The sequence below is a fragment of the Homalodisca vitripennis genome, chromosome 6, assembly GCF_021130785.1.
Source record: "Homalodisca vitripennis isolate AUS2020 chromosome 6, UT_GWSS_2.1, whole genome shotgun sequence".
Lineage (NCBI taxonomy): Eukaryota > Metazoa > Arthropoda > Insecta > Hemiptera > Cicadellidae > Homalodisca > Homalodisca vitripennis.
In genome coordinates this window covers 31,402,800-31,426,490 of record NC_060212.1, presented here as the reverse complement: position 1 = coordinate 31,426,490, position 23,691 = coordinate 31,402,800, and the positions used below count along the sequence as shown (strand labels likewise).

The following is a 23,691-nucleotide window of genomic DNA, read 5'->3' as shown; positions in this document are numbered from 1 at the left end:
AACAGTCTCTGTAAAAAGTTATCTAGGGTTATCTACTTGTTAAGAAAACTAAAAATTTTGTTAACTTGTCCATGTTGATTACAGCCTACTATGGCCTTTTTTAATTCTCATCTTCTGTATGAAATTACACTTTGGGGTAATAGCAGTCATGCAGATAGAATTTTTATTTGACAAAAGAAAGCTCTAAGGACAATTAAATCTATACCAGAAAGAGAGTCATGTTTGCCCATTTTTAAAGAACTTCAAATAATGACATTTCATAGTATGTATATTTATTCTTGTTTAGTTAATGTGGAAAATTTGTACCATTTTAAATTTAGGCAAGATATTCATACTCTCAATACAAGGAATAACTACTTACTTAATCAAGTTTCAGTAAGGTTGGAAAAATCAAAGAGTAGGTAGTAGTTTTAAGAAGATTAAATTATTTAATAAACTACCTCAGAGAGCTTTTAGTGTAGAAATGAACAGATTTAAGTTAGTGTTAAGTAAATGGTTAAAAATGATGCTTTCTACTCTGTTGACGAATATTTAACACGTGATATTAATACCCTGATTTTTAAATTATTTTATAATTTTTATTTACTATTTATAGGTACTTAGTTTGTATGTGTCATGTTTATTTATAAAGTTTTAGTTATGAATTTTAATTAATTGGGGGGTGGGGGGGGGGGGGGGTGGGGGGGGGGGGGGGTGGGGGGGGGGGGGGGTGGGGGGGGGGGGGGGTGGGGGGGGGGGGGGGTGGGGGGGGGGGGAATTTTAATTTTAATTTAACCTATGTAAAGAGAAAAAAATTTTGTTATTTTTAAAAATAATTACTGTATGTTGATATTTTGCTTAAGTAGTACACTTTTGAAAAATATTCTTCGTCAGTCACTTTAAACATAAGGACATGGCCAGCAGGGGGGGAGGGTCCAAGATACAGACCCCATTAAATTTTCAATTTTTTCAATAACTTTTTTAATAAACTATTTATTACTATTTAAATAATTAAGTATTACTGACATGTACAGCTGAAAGATCGTTCTCAACAAAGAAACGGTCAAGAATTTTTTTTAAAGAACAAAATGGGGCTTTACTTTCTGTCCACTACAAGAAAATATCAGTTATCTGGACACCCCCAAAAGTTTTTCCTTGCTACGTTCTTGTTCGCATGTCAAAATAGATACGACGTTTACGTCACAATTATAACGTATCATACGTAACACGTTAATTACCTGTAAGAGTCATTGACGTTATGAGTTCTTTTTTGAGGATTTTTAAAATGTGCTCCACACCCTGTTGTCCACTGTGTGCTAGACCCCACAGAGCAGGTCTACCAACAAATACCCTTCACAGAGAGAACACAGAATATTGGATTAGAATTTTGTAGGTATGAACAGCAGGTATCTAATGATTAAACTGTAACAGTCATCACTGGCATATAGAAAGTCATTTTGGGAGCTGACACATTGGTTGTTAAGGAGGTACCTAGCAAATACCCTCCAAAAATAGGGACTCGAGAAACTGTTTGACCTGTAAGACCTCATAAATGTGTTTTAGCTTAAAACTAACTTCTGGTTGTGAATTTTAATGTTCCACATTCAAAATTTTGGGGGGCTCAAGTCCACCCTTATATACACCGATGAAAGGCATTACCAATGGCTAACTATGAGCTCAAAACTCTGAAAAATTAAGACCTTATAAATGTGTTTTAGCTTAAAACTAACTTCTGGTTGTGAATTTTAATGTTCCACATTCAAAATTTTGGGGGGGCTCAAGCCCCCCCCCCTTATATACACCGATAAAAGGCATTACCAATGGCTAACTATGAGCTCAGAACCCTGAAAAATTAATTATTTTTTGAAATTCTAAATAATGATTTTTTTGTTCACTATTTCTGTCATTTTCAAAGCAAGAACCAGGAATAATAGTCAGTTTTCAGTTTCAGTTTTTGTACAATTAAAATAATAATCTTTCAGAGCATACAAATTCGGCACGTTTATAACAGTAATTTTTGGAGTAATCAATAAGAATACATCATTTTAATGAGGTTATGACAAAAAAAATAAATTACATCAATAGTTTTCTGCAAATAAATCGAAATAGTACAAAACGGTTCATTTTTCAGTCAGAACTTTTTCAAACACCAAACATGCAAGAATAAATTGCTGAATTATGTACTAATAAAGAAAAGAACAATCTCACATACCATTTTTTGCACCCAAAGCGACAGCTTTAAAAACATCAGTGCCCACTTCTCACACCTCCGTCGAAGAAAATCTCACATCTGTCACCTACAGCTTTCACAATTTCCCGGTAAGGCTTCAATCTGAAAATTACAATAATCACATACAGTTTATAAAAATGATCTTGAAAAAAAGAACTTTGAGAATATTGTGAATTTTATATTCTGAGCAGGAACTGTAGACTTTTGAGCTTCAGTTCACATCAAATCGGTTGAACTGATATAAATTGGGTTACAAAAAACATAAGAATTTAAATAAGTCTCAGCTTTGGCTGTAGGGATAGTAATTACTATTTATACAATTACAAACAATTACATAATATTCTTGAATAAATTTAAATAGGATAATTAAGAAAGCAGAATACAAAAATATGATGAATACTATTTTTTTGATTATTTATAATAATAATAATAACAACGTCTTTATTTCAAGCGATTTTCAACATTACATTGTTGTTTTTTCAAAATAACTCAAGTCATAAATTTTTAATCAAGGCACATAACAAATCTATATCATCATCCGAGAAATACAAAAATTAAACTAATCTAACCTCTAATACATTAAACAGCTATTTAGGGGTGAAACACTCCTCCTCCAAAGCCAGTCTGAGATTGTCCTTAAACGAGGAATATCCATAAGCGTTTAGACTGGTGAGGGACGCTGTTGTATATCTGGGGGCCAAAGTATCGAAATCCATTCCTCCCCATCAACCAGCCTGACCCTGGGCACCTCCAGCATGGCGTCCTGCCGAGTGTGACAGTCCCTAATCTCAGCCCGGGTCTGTAAGCATCTCCCTGAGGTAAGCGGGTCTTCCCGTCAGCAACACCTTGTGAACAAGGCAAGCCACCTGAAGTTTGAAAATGTACTTTATCGGGAGGATCCTTGCTGTTACGGCGATAATGGCTAACGTGATCAAATTTTCTCCAGGCTGTACACAAATCTTACAGCAGAGTTCTGTAACCTATCAATCAGGACCGCACCCTCAAGGGTCAATCTTCCCCCAAATACAGGAAGAGCATAAACAATTAAACTGGGAAAACCACAGCGTTGACAATCTTCAGTTTCACTTCCTTCTGGAGTAACCCCTTAAACATACACTCATTACACCACGATTGGATATTTTGAACATGGTTCAAGAAGGTTAACTGCTTGTCAAAAGTAACGCCAAGGATTTTTACTGTGTCCGAAACCTGCAAAGGAACACCTCCCAAGGAAACTCCCAAGGGTCCCATTACCAAGAAAGACTTGCATTTGAAGAGGGGTAAAAATTAACAAGTGAACACTTTTCTTGGATTCAACTGAAGCCCGTGATCGTCAGCCCAGAGCCTGACCCTCGACAAATATTAATCTGTTGCATTGCCAAGGAAGACTGTAATGGAGGATATGACAACACAAGCTGAGTGTCATCAGCGTAGGAGATAACTCAAGATTAAGATCCGCAGTATACAATAGAAACATAATAGGACCTAAGCAGCTACCCTGAGGAACCCCTGACTCCTTGAGAGCAATCCCTGAAAGACAATCATTCACCCTGGTTACCTGAGTTCTGTCCGATCAGATAAGAGCGAAACCACATTGTTGAAACCTGATCAAAACCGTAGTAATGCAGCTTAGCCAAAAACATATCAAAATTCACTGAATTGAATGCATGTGAGAAATCAAGAGCAGCTAAACTACTACATAAATAGTTATACTTGTTATACTTTGACACGGTGCCAAAGGAAAAGCTGACATCGATTTTCGTGCTAGTAACCCACTTTCATCCGTGCTGGTGTGATGTGTGATTGTATTTCTCGTACTCGTGATTTCTGCTCGGGAACTTGCTTTCTCTACAGTGACAGTGCCTGGACTAGACTCCAAGCAGCTTTTTAGTGTTTAAACCAATTTTCTTTCCTTTCTTTCCTTCTCTCTGATCTTTATTTTTGTATATACTAATACCTCTTCCATCTGACAAAGAGTATAGATTCCAATCCTTAAAACGGTTTGTTATATCTTATGTAACACATTAACGATGGCAAAAAGTCCGAAAATCTTGTTATCCTGTCAAACCTTCCATCGTCAATAACTAACTTTGAACAAAGAAGCCAAAACTGCTACACAAATTAAGATGTCTTAAAAGCAGACTTATATCTTTATTTCTTAGGAATGAGTCCCAGTTTCATCAAGATGTGCTATATGATCTCCTTCGCATATGAAAAATTCTACTAAATTCCAAGTTGGCTGATTCCAAGATGGCTATTGTTGTAGCCATGGCCCCTAAAAGTTGTGCTCCAATCTACACTAACCTCCTACCAGACACAATTATGACACCTTGGACTGTTCGACTTTTACAGAGATGTATCCAGTAAAAACCTCCACCCTGTAAGAGCAGGACGCTGCAAAATCCTCAAATTTAATAAAAAAAAAAAAATTATTTTGCACCATTTCTAGTTGCAGTATTCCGGTTTATGTAGAAGGTTTGGGGTCACTTCCTTCCAATTAGTTTAAAAAAAAAAAATTATTTTTCACCATTTCTAGTTGCAAGTATTCCAGTTATGTAGAAGGTTTAGGGTCACTTCCTTCCAATTTTCCAACGGAACAGCCACTATAGTGAGAGGGAACGTATTTACTAATGAGAAATAACGTAAACAACAACGTACAAGGAACGTATTTATCAATGAGAAGTAACGTAAACAACAACGTACATGGAACGTACTTATCAATGAGAAGTAACGTAAACAACGTACATGGAACGTATTTACCAATGAGAAGTAACGTTAAACAACAACGTTCATGGAACGTATTTATGAATGAGAAGTAACGTAAACAACAACGTACATGGAACGTATTTACCAATGAGAAGTAACGTAAACAACGTACATGGAACGTATTTATGAATGAGAAGTAACGTAAAGAACAACATACATGGAAAGATTTACCAATGAGAAGTAACGTAAACAACAACGTACATGGAAACATATTTACCAATGAGAAGTAACGTAAAAAACAACGTACATGGAACGTATTTACCAATGAGAAGTAACGTAAACAACAACGTACATGGAACGTATTTAATGAATGAGAAGTAAACGTAAACAACAACGTTCATGGAACGTATTTATGAAATGAGAAGTAACGTAAACAACAACGTACATGGAACGTATTTACCAATGAGAAGTAACGTAAACAACAACGTACATGGAACGTATTTATGAATGAGAAGTAACGTAAACAACAACGTACATGGAACGTATTTATGAATGAGGAGTAACCATTCTGTAGATATGAACTTACCGCAGCAGGAACAGTGTCCAACTGACGAGCTCCATGGTTGGACACCTGTATCGCTTCTTACGCCCAGGTCAGCTGCTATGATTGCATCTTCAGCTGTAAGTATCCCCCCCCTTCAGCACGATTGGTAACCTTGTGATGCTATTGGCAAACGGAAATTTCCGCTTAACACACTGCATACATTGACATTTTGATAAATCCAACACGCCTTGCAAATCAGAAACACTAGTGGAACTGATAGAAAATATGAAGCAGTAAGTAGAAGTAATAAAATGTGATTGATAGAAATGCTCAAAACTTCATGATAACAAAGCAATAATGATTCAAATCAAGTTTTGTTAGGCTGTAAAAAAGAAGTAGTTGTTTTGAAATGTTAATGCAATTAAATTTTTATCACCACAAAAAAGGCCAGGTCAAAAACTCTCGCCCTTGTTGGAAAATAAATTCAAGGTAAGTACAGAATAAGAAGCTTGAGTGCCATATTTTATGAAAATCATGATAAAGTATATATTGTAAAGTGGTTCACATGCAAACACACACATAAAGTTTTGAAAAGATAATCTTTGTTCTAGGGGCTAAAATTTCACTCTTCTTGGTTTGGGTGTTACTATGAAGTTAAGCACAATTCCTCTATGGAAATATGATAACAAAATTGTAATTTACAACTATTCATAGTTCGGGTGAATATAAGATTAATTTTTCCACTAAACACTAATATTGTCGCATCATTGATGTATACTATTATTTATTACAATATCCACATAATTATTTATTTCGTACCTTTTCAGCCACTTTATATCTTTCCAGGTCAGTTTTTGGTCCAGTAACGAAAACACATACGCGTTTAAACTTGACTGGTCATCTCTTGCCTCTGTAACTTTGGTTGCCTTGTCGTCAGAAAAGTTTGCAAGCCTGGTAAAAAAATGCAGTGACAAGACAATATTGAAATAATAACTAATCAGTCTTAAAATAGTTATTCTTAGCTGCAAATATTTGAACTTAGTTTTTATTTTACATATGCAAATTATACATATATATATATATATATATATATATATATATATATATATATATATATATATATACAGTGTTAGTTAAAAGTATGGATACACTCTGTTTAGTTTTATACCTTTCTAAGAAATATAAATGAACTTTTTAGTCACTGATACAACTTTGGCCCATTTCCCCAAAATGGGATTTTGGGGGGCAGCTCAAAATTTTTAAAAGTAAAGAACTATTAAGTGAAACCTCATTTGAAAAGTCTTGATAAAAGATAGAACAGTGGGAAATAGAGCTTTCTATCTCAATCCAGTACAAAATGTTCAGTTCATTAAAATTAATTCAATTAAAAGCTGCTCAACTTTCAATTGATGAAGATAGAAAAATGAGAACATCCCTTCAGGAAACAAAAGCAAATAATTTCTCAAAAAGGGCTTTATGGATGGCAGTTAAAAATTTTTAATTGTAAACTTAAAAGTACATATAAACATTTTGAGCCACCTCTTTCCCCCCCAAATCCCATTTTTGGAAATGAGCAAGAGAAATACACCAGAAAAAGAAATTACAGCAGAACTATTCATTACTAAAGTTTAAAATATTAAAACTGTTCAAGATAGTTTTATCACAAAATAACAAAACAATAATAAGAACTGGCTCTAACTTGTACACCTATACATATAAAACAAACATAAATTACCTTAAATGTGGAGGAAGACTAAATCTGTTTCTCTCATCTGCATATCTGATTCCAAAAATTGGCGCATCAACAGTAAGTACAAGTGCTTTGAATCCACTTCTTTCTGCTCTTTGGACAAGTTTCTTTGTTAATTCCCTGAAACATGAAGCTTTACAATTTATTCTGTATATTAGCAAATGGATAAATGATATTTAACTGTTTTAGATTCATTCACTTTCCAATCAGCCTAGTCGTTATCAGATGAGTAATCTCAAGATAGTCACCGATATTAGTGACTTATTTATGAGACTTACAGAAGTCAAAACAACCATCCAACTCCGCAATGTAGCTTTGGTGGGAAGGGGTGATTCAATTTGAATGTTGAATTTAGCTCCAGTTCACATTCTTTTTAGTGCAGCATGTGGAATCTGGAGTCATATTTGGTCCCAAAGAGATCCAAAAAAAAGTCCAAGGTGACAAAGAACCTGAAAACAAACTCTTTACATTTTTTCGACATCAGAGACACCTAGACTACAATATTTAAAAATATAGTGTAATCTAGATGAAGGTGTATTCTCATTATCTCATCAGGTTTACAATTATCAGATTCCAGACGCAGGAAAGTGAACTGGAGCTAAATTCAAAATTCAATTGAATCAACCTTTCCCATCATAGCTACGTTATGTGTAGAAAACTCAGTTGCTCCACCGTGCTTAGAGATTGTGTCATAAACATTATAGTGCAATAAATTGTGCTACCTGATGAGACACTATAAAAATACCTCTTCGTCTAGATCAAACTATATTTTTAAATTTTGTAGTCTATGTGTCTCTGATGTTGAAACAATGTGAAGTGTTCATTTCGAGCTTCTTTGTCACTGACTCTTTTTAGATCTCTTCAGACAAATATGACTTCAGATTCTAGAAGTCAGGTCTGTGACAGCGGCAGATTCTAGATGCTGCATTAAGAGGAAGGTGAACTGGAGCTTTACTCAACCTTCACAACCAGCCAATTACTATCATACAGCATAGAAACTGAGAACATCACACATTTTTTTAGTAGGTAATTGTTTTATTTGTTTACACAAGATAAATACATATTTTTACATGCAAAACTAACCAAAAGTGCAAAAACCTCAGAGGTTTGTCTGCCCTTAAAACTTACAATACAAACTTACAATTATTGTTATCATTGTTACAATACACACAGTGGCGTAGCGAATGGGGGGGTCCAGGGGGTCCGGACCCCCCCCCCGAAATTTTAAGACATTAAAAAATAAAGCATAGAGCAGGAGAAAAAAAGAAGAGTTATCATTACTCTTGTCTACAAACATTAAATTGATTGATTTAATTGATTAAAGTGACCGTTGTTAAAAATATACATTAAAATCATAAAATATCAAACTATACTTTTGGGGTCGGCCTTTCGGATAGTGTAGTGTAATCACGTTATTTCTATAGGGAGCGGTCACGTGACGTCGCAAAGTAACCCGAACCGTAACACGGTGAACAGTTTAAATTAGCGATCACTTCATTCAAATTCGTCTTGGGACGTCAAATGACAGCTTAGAATTAAGTTACGACGTAGATTTTAGGTGTCATTAAACTGTAGACGTGTATATAATTATCGAAAAAAAAATATATAAAATCACTTTCGGTCGGAAAATACACTTGAAAAACTCTACTGATTAGAACTTCAACTAATTTGGACTTCAGTGTTTGAGGTAAACGTGGTGTTTTCGATTGAGTTAGGACGACGATTTTTGTTATCATTAAACTGTACACTGTAGGCCCTACCTATATAATTATCGAGAAAAAAATCACTTCCGGTCGGTAAATACCGAAGAAAAGCTCTCTAAAGATTAAAGTTTTTACGATTTTGGATTTCACTGGTTGAGTGGTTGAGGTAAAAGTGGTACTTAGAATTATGATAGAACATTGATTTTAGATATCAATTGAACGCCGACTGATACCTATATAATTATCGAAGAAAATTTGAAAAAATCACTTCCGGTTGGATAATAATACCGGAAAAACTCTACTGATAAGAGAAGTTTTGACGATTTTGGATTTCACTGGTTGAGTGGTTGAGGTAAAAGTGGTACTTAGAATTATGTTAGGACGTTAATTTTATGTATTAATTCCACGCCCGACCAGTGGCGTATATAGAAAAATATTTTGGGGGGCTGAAATACCGGGGGGTCTGGGGGGTATGGAATGAGAAGGGGGGTCCGGGGGTCCTCCCCCGGGAAAATTTTGCCAATTTAAGTCTTAAAAACACAGGTTTAAGGTTTTTGGCATGTATAAACGCTAAAATGGAAAGAATGAAAATCACTCTTTCGGAGAGATTTTTAAGTTTTTCCATGGCGAGTTTCCTTCTTTTCGAGCAGGTTTTCACTTTTCCATTTTAGCGTTATTATGTTTATATAGAAGGACCTGTATCCTTTGTATATTATTTTTGTATAAAAATTAAAATTCAAAACTTAAGTGTCTGCTAGTTTGGTAGTTTTCAGTTGTTAAAATAGAAAATAATAGAGGCTATAAAGTCCTATTTTTAAAATCTTTGGTTTAAAATAGTTGTTATACAAAGAAATATATTGTCCTACGTATCTAAAACACAACACACCACAAATATTATAAGTTTGAAACTAATAAATGTTGACTATATACTATATTTATTTTAGCAATTGAATTGTTATTTTAGTTTTTTTTAATTTTACCTTAATGAAATCAGAATAGTAATTTCAGTATGCACACAATTCAAATATTTATATCGTTAAAAAACTAAAATCTCAAACAGCCTTCCAAGCTACAATAACCAGTTATTGTAGGCCTACTTTATGAACTGTTACAAGGGAAGAAAATGAAATATAGCTAAAAGTATTCATGAAACACTGTTTATTGTCATTTTACAAAACAAAATCCAAATTTCTAGACTTCAGTGAAAATTGTTTTAAAACTTCCTCATCAGTTATGGTAATGTCTCTATGAATAGATAAAAGTGCAAGACCATTCAACCTGTTTTCCGAAGTTGTGTTTCTCAGATACGTTTTAAGTCTTCGGAGAGATGAAAAGCTCCTTTCTGCAGAAGCCACTGGAACGGGTAAAACCGCTAACAATTTCAAAATATTAAACATGTTTGGGAAATAGTCTTTATCACATTTTTCAAGAGCAGAAATTGCAGTTTTTGGCAAACTTTCTTTTTCTTCACGATTCCACTTTTGTTTCCACAGTAGAAATTCACTTCGTACCTCATCTCTGAAAGATAGATCTTTTTCATAAAACGTCAGGGCAGGTTCCAGGGATGAAAATTCCGTTTTAAATGCAGTGCTCAGGAAGAACATTCTGTAGTGAGTCGATTACTTCCCTGTGGTTTTTAAAACGCTCCTGAAGTGAACAGCAGAAATCGTCAAGGTATGGTATATACACTACACGCCGGTAGTATTCTTCCACGTTTGTTATAAGAGTATTGCAGCGATTAGTTTGCTTGCGACATGTACGGGGGGTTTCCTCTTTGATACCTAATTTGTCAGTGCTTACTTTTAGCTCACTGAAACAAAGCCTGGAATGTCTCTTCTGCTTTGCTTCGCCTTTCCTTTACTAGTTCCAATGTCCAATACATTGGAAATCTGTTTGTTGGCTTGAGCAAGATCTATATCTTTCTTTTGGAGCATCTCTGAAAGGCGGATAGTCCAAAGAAAAGCAATAGTTGTTCAAAATAAAAAAGACATGCAACAAAACTGGGAAAAACTGGTCCACGGAAGGCAATTAGTGTGTGTGCTATTTACAGAAAGCTTTCTGCAGTTCGATATCTATTCTTCTTCAATAGTTGATAAGAGCGGTAATTATAGGCTCCAAAGCTTCTTTAAAACATTATACACCCTTGAATCTGGTGGCGTTGCACCCATCGGAAGTCCTCCACAGACATATAAGTTTTTTTTTTCTTCTTCATCTCAGGGGCAGCATTCAAGAAATACTTTGACTTAAGTATCAGCAGTTCTCTTAGCTGAACGTTGTGAACAAGAAACTACACACCTCCATCACTGGAATGACACCCCATTACAATTCGCTTATCAGTAGGGATTTTTGATGCATCCAGATAGGACCATAAAGGTTAAGTAGAGTGAGAGGAAACAATGGTGTGTATATGGCTGAGGGTACTTTTTTCACTTATGTATGCTTGTCACCACACTGAACTGGCCACTCATGACAGAAGCCCCCATCCATATCCTTGACGCACGTAAATTGTTTAAATCAAGTCCGAGACTGGTTAGGAACTTGAACATTAATGTAATTGTGTCCTAAACCTTGACCTGTTACATCATACACGGGTACAAAAGCCGAAAAATCTTCCCTAATTTTAAAACAATTCCTCGTCCCAACATATCGGACACAGAGGGAAAATTGTTCAATTTGTGCTAATGTCTGGTTGTCCCTATCTGCTAATACATGAATAAAATACAGATTTTCTCACGTTGGATACGAAATTTTTGAACTGTAATTTGGGAACCAAAAAATACCTATAATTTCCATTTTGGATAACAGAACTAGTAGTACATAGTTTTATGCCACCACCAGTTTTCTAAGCTGTGTTTTTAAGATTTATTGTCACCGGCGCGTAATTTAGCCATGTACCTTAATAAAGAGGCGGGAAAATTACCAATCATTTTGTATAGGCTCGTCAAGATCCACTCTTCCACCATCACGGATGGCCCTCTAAGAGCAATTTTGTTGCCCTTCCAACAAAATCTAATTGTCTGGATTATCGGTATAGATTCTATTTTTGTTATTTCCTGAACATTCATTTTTCTCTGCATTGTTGATACTGTTTATCACACTTTACTCTGTTTATTTTCCATGTACTAAGGATTTTACGGTCCATTCAGCCATTAAACACATTGTTTGCAGTTTTATGATATTGTTTATTTTCATGTATGCATGAAAAACCTCCGTAGCTTTCTTAAGCTTTGTAGGTAAGTGTTTTTGATACTATTACTCCTAAACTCTGATGGTTTTCCTTTCCCACCTGTGTTGTGTGAGGAGAAAAAAAACCACAATATTTTACAACAGGGGGCCCCTTCCTTTTGTGTCTTCCCGAATAAGCTAACCATCTTGAAGTCTTTTCCAACCCACTTATATTGAAAAGCTTAGGCTGTTATTTTCAACTTATAGGAAATTCGTTAAACTACGTTTGAGGCTTCCAACAAGTGTCTCAATAATAGTTGAAAAATTATTCTCTCTTCATTTTGTAAGTGATAAAGGAAGTTGGAGGTAGCAGTAATGACCAATATCAATTGATATTGTGAACTAACAAAGTGTGATTACTCTCGTTAAGGATTATGTTATTCAATTTCACCTGTGTGATCCTTGATACTCTAACAACGCAGCCAGTTGATGTAGCACATGTGTGAGGGACTCGGTTTTATTTCAAAACGATGTCTGGCTCGTCGATCGCTCTTCAGACGCAACTACACGTTTTTTTATCTTCACGAAAAAAAAAGCTTGAATCGAACTCTGTCTTCTATCAATTTAAATGTTATATTGTAGCCTATGTACTTCACTAGACGTAAACTGTCAACTAATAAAGTAATCATAATCAAGTTTTAAAATAACGCGAACATAAAACAAAACATATCACTAGATAACAGTCACTACCAATCACAAGCACATATGCATACAGCACTTAAAATGTCACCACCGGGTTGATGACGCACTTTAGACAACAGCAGACCAATGGCGTGGTAAGTGCGGAATGAGGTCAGGTGTGGTTGGAGAGTGGGGGGGGTTGTAAGAGGAGGAGGGTTTCTAGGACAGCGGGGCCGCGGCGAACACGTCATCGTCATATACGCATGGGGGGGGGGTGGGGGGGGGGGGGGGTGGGGGGGGGGGGGGGTGGGGGGGGGGGGGGGTGGGGGGGGGGGGGGGTGGGGGGGGGGGGGGGTGGGGGGGGAGCAAATGTACTGACAATCTCACTGAAGCATAGTTTTGAGGCTACCTGGTGCTCAATGGAAATAATCCCTAGGTTTGTCAGCCTCTGTTGCCCTGTCAAATTCCGTAAATAATTTTTTATTATTTTAAGTTTACTAAAACTTCTTTCATTCGAAAGCCACTGAAACCGGAATTGTCAAGAAGATTCCGTAAGGCAGTCATTATGTTTTGGATATACATCCTCCATTTTGTTCACACACAACAATTTCAGAAGATCAATCGAATTGGCTGTTTGGATATTTGGTACTAAATCCAAACCATGGTATTTGAAACTTTCCACTTCAGTTTGCCAATTCGTCTTTGTCCAAGTCTTCTTTATATTTGGAGGCTAATTCAATTGCTTTAGCCTTTAGGTCATCCCCACTCATTGTTCCAAAGCTAGCTCCGTTGAGAAAACCAAACAAATGATTTATGTTTTGAATAGAGTTGAATCTTTCTCTGAGTTCACAAAGAATGCGATCGACGATTTCTAATAGCTGCTGTTGAAATTTCTTCTCTTCTGAGAATTCAGGTGCTTCATCTTCGGCATTCTCATCAAACATGCGCTTTTTTCTTCTCTCTTTCGAACTACTTTGAAATGAGGATCAAGGCCAAGATTTGTTGCCATTTCTTTGGCTTCTTTCATTGCAGCGTTTGAATAGTTTGCCCTTTTCCGAGTCTAGTTCAGAGAATCAATCGACTGATTGTGTTTGGCCGATCTATGTATGGTGATATTCTCCACTTGTAGGAGCTTGTTCACAATGTCAATGCGGGTCCAATTGCTTGTTACCAAAAAACAGGAGAGAACTATAAACTCAAACTGCTTGACATTTTTCAAAAGATTAGCTGCTTCAGTTTTTGTTTCATCTGAGGTAGTTAGGCTGGTTTCTGAGGTCATTTAAAGCATTTATAATTTTACCTAGATGCTTGTATATAACTTGTACAGCTTCCCTCTTAGTCGACCATCTGGTGTTACTTTGTAGTTTTAGAGATAGAGGGACATGTTTTAATAAAACCTCCCATCTATTGGTCGAGGAAGCAAAAAAATTGTACAAGCAGTTAAGAGTTCCAAAGTATGACCTGTACCTCCCCTGACATTACTAGCAGCATTTGCACCTACTAAATTTAAGGAATGAGCCCGCGCAAGGCACAAAATAAGCCAGGTTGTTTTTCGGCAAGAATCCTAGATTGGACGCCTTTGTATTTGCCAGCCATATTCGAACCATTGTCATAGCAACTGGCCCCGGCAGTTCTTCAAATCTAAGCCATCTTTTTTGATTTTCTCTGAAATTTCTTGCGAAAGGACCCAATCCAGTTTTTTCACCAACTTTTACAAAATCAATAAAAACTCTCCACTACCTCCGGACCCTGTTCGGTGATTTTCACATAACGAAGGACTTGAGACATTTGCTCCAAATGACTTACGTCGGGAGTACAGTCAAACATAATTGAAAAGTATTTTTGAAGCCTTGATGTCACAAAATATGTTTTCTCTGACTTTTCCTGCAATAATGTCTAAAAAAAATTCATTCTGGATGAGCGGCGAAAAGTAACTGACTTGGCCTTTTTATATGGCGAAGAATGTGCTCTTTCAGAGGTGCATGGTAATGAGATACCTAGTTCAATAGTGTTCAAAAACCTACCGCATCTAGGGTCACTGAAATCCAGGTTTTCATTGGAGCCTCGTAATGGGCTGCCATCTTTTGCTAGGTGTAAGATTACATCAATGATAGCATACAAAACACCCTTCCAGTGTGCCTCTTCAAGTGCAATCATGTCTTGTAGTTCTTTGTCAATGCCAGAACGTTTACTTAAACTAGATTCTAAATTTTTCCAAGCACAAAAGCACTGTTTGTGATTTAAGGAGTTCTCATGCTCAGGAATCCGTTCACTCAATTTCTTCCACTGAGTGAACCCTTCAATCTTTGGCTAAAGCAGAAATCTTATGTGGATGTTGATGTTCAGTGTGCGAAAAAAGTTTGCATGGGATACAATACAAGGAATTGTTTGATTTTGCTATAGACTAGCCATGTTCGATGTACTTTTTAAGCCATTAGGCATAATTTTTTGTAAACCACTCCTTTTAGTCAACTGTCTCCCATCTCTTAAAGTATTGTTAAGATCAGGTTCTATTTTCCCTTCATTCAATAATCTCGATACGAGAAAACATCTGTCTGCATCCGAAATGGTATTAGGCCACTTCCCCGGATCTTTTAGATCAATAGATTTAGTAGACTCACCATGGAGGGTTGGATCAGTTGTCAAACTCCGTAGATCGTACCAATTATTATACTTTTGCTCCGGTTGAAACATCTCGATCTTCTTCACCCTCGACGTCATCCTGGGGTGACCGTTGGTACAACTGGAAGTTCTTCCAGCTGAAGATTTTCCGTACCAAAGATTAGCATTAGTTGAAAACACGTCTTGGACTGCATCAGCTGATGACCCTCCATCTTCAAAAGTCGTACTTGTACTACAGCTGATTTCATCTGAAAAAATAAAAAATTCGAGAGTTACCTTCATTCGATAAAATAATATTATTGGTATATTTGTCAATTTGTGGTAGAACTTAGCTGTTTAAATTGTGCCGTATTTATCTAAAAGCACATAGTTTTAACGCTAAATTAAACAATACTGCCGACAAAGCATCTCCTACTATACTATTTTTTTTTAAATAAATTATGACGTTCTTAGTTCTTGGTTAAAGCGAAATGTCGTCTTCAAGTGTGACGATGACTAGATTTGCTGCTTGTTAGCGTTTCTAAGAAATAGCTTAAGAAGAAGAAAGCTTAAACCCTGTGTTCAATTATATATTTTTTAAACACAGATTCATATCAATAGTACGCTGCTACAGTTACAGAAAAGTTAATTATGATATATTTTTAAGGTTTCAATAAGTTAATCATTAATCTGTATTAGTTAATAAATACAAAGTAACAAAGTACTGTATATCTATCTTACCTACCTTTACTGTTTGTTTCATTTAGCCATGATGATAGAAGAGACGAGGATTGATGTGCTTCTTTTTTTCTCTCTTTAGCTCTTTTGCGATTTTCCGCACCAGACAGTTTTTTTCGACATGACTAATATTCACAAAACACGAAAATATTATTGCTAGTAAACACTCAAAGAAACAGCTCCCGCAACCACTTTACGTGAAACCGAAACCACTGATGATGTATATAATGAAGTAGAAGTATGAAACTATTTGTCAACAATAGTAGTGCACAACTGCACAACATACGCAGTTAGTCTGTTAGTCAAGGTCAGGCCAGCGAGCATCGATGTGTTGTGTTTGTGGCAATGTGGCATGTGTGGTGCGGTGAGAGGGATGGGGGAGCTGCGGGTGGGAGCCGGGAGGGGAAGGAAGTGTCTGACGCCGCGCCGTCCTAGTGAGTCATTCCACAGATAACACAGTGTGCCCATACTCGTTCTGTACAAGTTCATGCAGACCGTAAACATGATTCGTAAATAGTCAGATAGCATTCATCATTTCACTTTGCATTTTCTTAGACTTAAATCAAATAAAAATAATAAATATAATGATTTTCTTTTGCAACACACCTCGCATTAAAAAATATTTTTCAACAATTTTTATTAGAAAAATCTGTGGGGACCGTGTTGGCGGCCCCCCCAACAACTTGCGCCCGGGGGCACATGCCCCGCGTTGCCCCCCCCTAGTTACGTCGCTGCCTGCCCAATCCCCAAGTGCAATTTCGGGGTGTTAAAAACTATTTTCCCGAATTCTTTGGGGTCAAAATATGAGGAGTTTTCATTCAACCGAAGAATGAAGGTTTCTCAGTTCCGCCACTATATATACCGCAGATGAATGGTCTGCCTCACCCTATATTATTGTTAGTACTGACCTATTGACAGCAATTGGTGGAAAATTTTATTGGCATAACATAAAATTATAAAAGTATTTGCTGTGCCATTTCTTATTAATCCACTTAGTATAAAAATTGCTAATTACTAATTTTAATAAACACACAAGCACCTAAGTCCAGTGATGTACCCAATCATTCAAATGAGTCAACTTCACAACTAATGCACTATATCAAAATAACTTAACGTTAAAACACTCTTCAAGAGTAACTATGTGACTTTAACATGCTTTACACACGTACTGTTCTTAAATGTTGCACTGTAAACTAACTTAGTGGTACAGATTCCTTCAACCATAGATTGTTTTGTTCTATTCATACTACTGAAAGAAGACAAACATTGTTTACCAAACATTAAAATATGTTTGTAATGACTTTGTTGTTGAATGTGACTTGTTGTTGATTGTGACTTGTTGTTGAATGTCTGTTCAGTTAATCTTTTGTTAATCTTTGACAATTTATTGAAAACATGCATGCCTATATATCGGAGGAACACAAATGTACATATTAGAAATAAATGTGTTATTCTTGTATTTAATATGTTGATTCAAATCTGGATGACACATTAAAGTGACTTTGGTAACATCCCTTCCTAGTCCGTTTCCTACATTGCACCTTTTTTAATAGCTCTTTGTGACAAGATAACTTTTACTTATTTCAATTAAGATTTAAACGATCTCTTTCTAATATTTGAATTGTACAGGTTACGTTGTCTAAACATATTTTCTAACTTTCTGGTGACAACTATTTCTTGTAACACATTACATTTCCTTTTACGTGCTCCAATTGCTGTGGGCCTGCGTGGGGGGATTAGTAAAACTCTATAAAGAAGGTGACTGAAAATTATAAGTTACATAAATTGTTAACAACACAACTATGTAATTCCAGATTAGTGCTATACTACATATTAATTAGCCAATCATTTTTTTTTTACAAATTGTACATAGAATCTGCAAAAAACATGTTTAAAAAACTACGTTCTTAATGGTTTTACAGAGGTTTCATCTTAAGTACAAAATGGCTGTATGATAGTTTACGAATTATCTAATATAACCACTATTAGTACTCATAATTTATTTGGATAGTTAGCTAAGACTGCCAAGGTATATTTAACCACAAATTTTATATTTAATGTACCTTTTTTCCTGTAAAAATGTGATGATTAGTATTTTTTGAAGCCTTACAAATGGTAATGATTTTGAACTAAGTTATTATCTTTCTCTGTCTCTCACTAGTTTCACATACAGTAAAATAAGTCAAATAATCTTTTTCTTTAACGTATAGATAATTAAATAGGATTTCTAGTAATAAGAAAATTATTATATTAGCTAGGCTCATATACCACCAACAATACATATGAAATATATCAATTAATAACTAATTTTCTCATGTAGCATATACTTAATACAGATTTGTTTTACCGAATTTCAAAACATTTAGATTGTTGTAAGTGCTGGAAAAATGTGACTAGTCCGATATAATACACAAAGGGTTAATAAGAACAATTATTATTGATAATAGTGATATTATTTAATATCACTATTATTACAAAGTTAAATTACAAAGTTATTTAACTTTGACAAAATACTAAACCTAATATAGTTAAACCTTTTAATCACACCTCTATGTAACAGTTACCTTTTACTTTCAGAAATAATAAACGCACATGTAACAATAAAACATTACTCCTGTGTTTAAACCAACGCTTGTTTAAAATGCACAACACAAAACAATTACTGACAGGTCTGATTGGTTGTGGACAGGTTCAAGGATGCTATCTACTACTTTCCCCTCATTACGGTCTAGAACAGCTCTGTTAACATTGTTGAGAGGTGGGGGGGGGGGGAGGGTGGGAGGGGTATTGGCATCTGAAGCTGGGTCTGTCAATAGAGGTGAACTTTGCATTGTTGTGTTGTTTAATTACTGGATCTGTTAACTGTACAGTTTAAGCACATTGTCAAAGTGTTAATTCTGTACTATTTCACTTGTAGTATTTTAGCTTTGTCAGCCCTGATTGTTTTTATTTCAAGAACGTTTTCTCCTATCAGACTTTGCCTTGGAGGAATACTCTTTGAGAAAAACATTATTGTTACTAGATTATTTAAATATGTTTGCTATACCAGTTCAAGTTTCAGTTACATAGTTCAAGGCTACACTTGTATCCCGATTCCTACATTATGTGAAAAGTTGTGCTTGTACATTGTAAAAGTGTGTTAAAAAGGAGAAAATAAAGATTATCATTTTCGTTACTGTTATTTAATTTCTAAAAACAGATTTCAGTACAAACTTTTAATTGGAAGGGTCCAATGTTTACAATGATTTTTTGTCGTCAAAATAATCTAAACTATGTTTACATTACATGATAAGAATAAGAAACATCCACATTTTAGCATTAATTTAAATGGATAGACACATTTAGATTATGTAAATTATGTTTAGCCTACTTGAAAAACCTGATACTAGATAAACAGGTTCATTAATCGAGTAGTATACTTATAATAAACAATTTAACTGAAACTTTCTTCAATTGTTTTTATTACAATTTTCTCCTGATTACACACACAAATAGTCCCATCAATTTACATGCATATTAAGGTTCAATACAAAAGACATGTACTTTTGACAGCTATGACAGCAATTTTCAATCCAGTGAAGTAAAAAAAAGACAAGTCAGTTTATCAACATCGGCTGCTCAAATTGACTATTAATTTGCTTTATCGAGGAATGTCTTAGATTGCAGCCTGGTATGAATTAACTAACTCCAACATGGAGTCTTATTATTTCAGAAGAAAGCTTCAATGGGCTTTGGATCTTAAGGCAGCTGCTTAGTAATGTTCCAGAAACACAAAATACTTACTAAACAACACTGTACATTACCACGGCAATAAACATCTTTTCAAACAAACCAAAACTTACAGGTTACCACAATAAGACAGTAAAATGCCTCATCCTTTCCATTTCCTTTCCATCAAAAGACAGCAAAATGCCTCATCCTTTCTAATTCCTTTCCATCAAGAGACAGCAAAATGCCTCATCTTTTCCAATTCCTTTTCATCAAAAGACAGCAAAACGCCTCATCCTTTCCAATTCCTTTCCATCACCTAAGTTTTTCGAATGGAAACCAATTTAGAAACGAGCTTATTTTAACAACCTGTCAGACCACATTCAGCAATATACAGGAATGATCTTTAAGTACTAACTCCTTCGTTAGATTGAAGATCAATTCTTTTGCTTTGAAAAAGAATTCCTGGACAGAAATAATTACTAAGTGAGACATGACAACTTCGTTTTTATTTAGTTCTGTTTTGATGCCAATACCGTTCTCTATAATTGTATAAATAAAGAATAATGTTTATTGCCATACCAAGTCTGAGAAATTGGGATGGTTTTAGTGAAACATGTTTCTGGGTTCACTGAACCGGACATAAAATTACAGGCATTATTAAATTAAATTATTTTCCTTTCTCAAGTAGTAGACAATGATTTTTGCACCGATTAAGGTGTTAGAATATAGATAGACATATTGATCTTTGTGACAAAGTACGAGTATGCCACACCACACGTAGCATAACAGGCTTCACCGAGGAACCTTGCAAAATTTCAAGGCTATAGTTCATTTCCCTCTCGGGATGTCCTGCAGACAGACTGACAGACAGACACTCGCACAGAAAAGAAACTTTTACATTCCCCCAACAAACAAAAAGAAAAATTATATCAAGCTTCTGAGTGATAGGTCTCAATTATGCTCATCCAAATTCCCATGGTTAGACATGCACCATTCTAGAACCCGTTCTTGTCTATCTAGAAATGAATATTGCTACAAAATTGAAAGTCTACAGATGAAATCTTTCTCAAGATAACTTTCCGCATGATACGTTCACATTTTTTCCTTAAATTAGGTTTCATAGCAGTGTTCGAATAATGAAAAGTTCTAGTGAGCTAGGGAGGGTACAACAATGCAAGAGTGCTCAGAAATCAAATCTTGTCACCGAATTTTATCCTTGACTTTCCATTCTATTATGTTTTTTATTTTACGCTATGTATAAAAGCCACATATTAAAATCTCATATCATTATACTGTGTTAGTTTACAAACTTATTTACCCTGCTATTTTCTCATTTAAATCATGATTACCTATAAGATCAATGTTAAAATATTAACTAAAGCTCAGGCGAATTCAATGGAGTGACATGCACCATCATCGAACTCAGTGTTACCCAAATAGAAATATAGTTTCAAGCAAAATTTGAAGTATATAGTTCAGTTCATTTTCGAGATATCGTACAGACAGACAGATATTATATTTTTCTAGTCCCTTGAGTGATAGACTTCACTAACGCTCAGCCAATAAGACTAACCATACAAATAAGTATTGAATAATCTGACAGAACATTGTCTCTCTCAAACTGACTGTAGTGGCAACTTTGCAACCCTTTGAATCTTGAACCGATGTATACATATAAACATTGTAACTATATCCATATGGTAAAATATAGATACAGCTAAAACATATAGAATAATATATCGAAGTTATATGCTGTCTTCCCAAAGGTAACTAACTTAGCTGCTTTTTGACCTTTTGATCCCAAAATCAATGGAGTTCTTCATTAGACCACAGAACCTATTTATCCATTTTAAATCTTTAGGGTCTTTCTACTAAGAGTAATCACACAGACTCACAGACAAGAAAAAATAAGAACACAGTTTTAAGAAGGACCTGTCAGCTCATAATAAAAGTATATTAATTTACTTTTATTAATATTTCATTTTAAAGTTTTGAATTACTCTACCATCTTCCATTCATGTAACTCATCTATTTGTATGCGTTTTTTAGTAGTTCAAAAAAATGTTCTCACTGTCTACAACTCAATAATTAAAAAAAAATAAAAAGCTTAAACTTACTTAATTTCATTAACATTGTGCATAAAAATATTATTGTTGGTCATTTCAAACATACTACAATGATAAAATTTAATAAGTAACAATTATACATTTTATAACTCTTAAAATATATACTATAAAACAGTGAATATATTTTTTAACCACCTTGTATTATATATAGGATGTCCGTAACTCTCTGAAAAAACCAAAACTCTCTGAAAGGTATACCATGTTCTTGCTCTGGTCAAGACAAACATATTTCACCATATGAACATGGGTCTCCAATGTTTAGTTCCCCATCTGTCTGTCTGTATGAAAATATTACATGAATAGAATTTATTAGAGGATTTTATCACAAATCTAACGACACCAAAATTATTTAAATTGAATAATAAATAACTGATCTAAAGCAGTTTTACTGTGACAAGATAGGTCCCACATTGATAGCTGCCGTTAATTTAGTTTTGCATTGTTGGCTATTCGCTGAGAACCTCAATTGTTAGAATCAAGATATATGGAATACCATTGGAAAGATCTTTATGAACTCTAAAATCTCCTCCCATTAGCTTTATGATTTCACGAATTATTTGATAGCAGCAAATCGAAATCTGCCTAAGCTTACAGGCATGAAAAACAAGGATTATTTATAGTAAAGATATATTTTGAAGTAAACTCTGTTAAGTGATTTACATTTCAGGAAAATATTACAATATTTTAATTATATAATAAAAAACTAAATAATTAAAAAAAGTTTATTAAAACTCATAATAGAACCCTATCCTACAATCACACTTTTGGAAATAATACAATTTACACATACGAGGAGTAAATAATCATGTATGATTTTTTAAGCTGAACTGGTTTTTGCAAACCCTTGTAAAACAAAACACTACATCTTTTAGTCCAAATTATTACTTCTTCTACGGGTGAAAAAGCCAATTCCAACATGTTTTATCTAAACGGTAACAATGAAAAATGGTTTAAAACCAAATCAAGATATATTGATAATTACAAATTTAATTACAATTTGTTCACTTGGTAAAAACCAGTTGTTTACCCAATCACATTTTTATCAACTTTAAGTGGTAAAATATAACTACAGTTCTAACTTCACTCTAACATCACAATTTATTGACAAAGACCGTGTTATCATCATATTATCATGATGACGATTAAAAATTTATTTTAACAAAAATATTTTTTAGCATAAAGCACTAGCAGCTCAATAAGTTAATAAATACCCTTAACTATGAATAAAAAATATCTCAGATTTAATACCACTAGTGAATTGCAACACATATTCCCATAATTAGGCCTAATTTAATTTTACCTTCAAATACCTCAGATGGTAAAATAATCAATAGTAAAATGTATTAACACAAAAAATTGTACAATGATTTACTCACTGATATTAATTAGTGATGGATATAGTGGGGTACACCTAGAGAAGGTTTATGTTTAACAATGACATTAACCAAAACAGAGCGGAAGAGAAGAGAAACATTGCAGAGCATGATGCAACTGGAATGGAGATTTGCTCAAGAAATCCTGCAATACCAGTTTTCAAATCAAAAGTCCATTGAATAAATCTCCAGTACGATCATTGGTGGTTAAGACTGTTAGACTATCTCCTTCACAGAGATAACGTAATTAACTGCTCAGCCATAGATCGTGATAAAAGTAACCTTTTAACCCTCCTTGTGGCAGTCATTAGACTCCTTATTGACAGGTCTTTTTGATTGTTTTGTATTGAACAATTACAAAAAAATATGAATTTATATTAACAT

At 34.7% G+C, this 23,691-nt stretch overlaps 1 pseudogene; it reads right to left on the bottom strand.

Annotated features, from left to right (window-relative positions):
- Positions 1 to 1,132: 1,132 nt before the first annotated feature.
- LOC124365338 lies at positions 1,133 to 11,875 on the bottom strand (annotated as a pseudogene).
- Between the last annotated feature and the right edge of the window lie 11,816 nt (positions 11,876 to 23,691).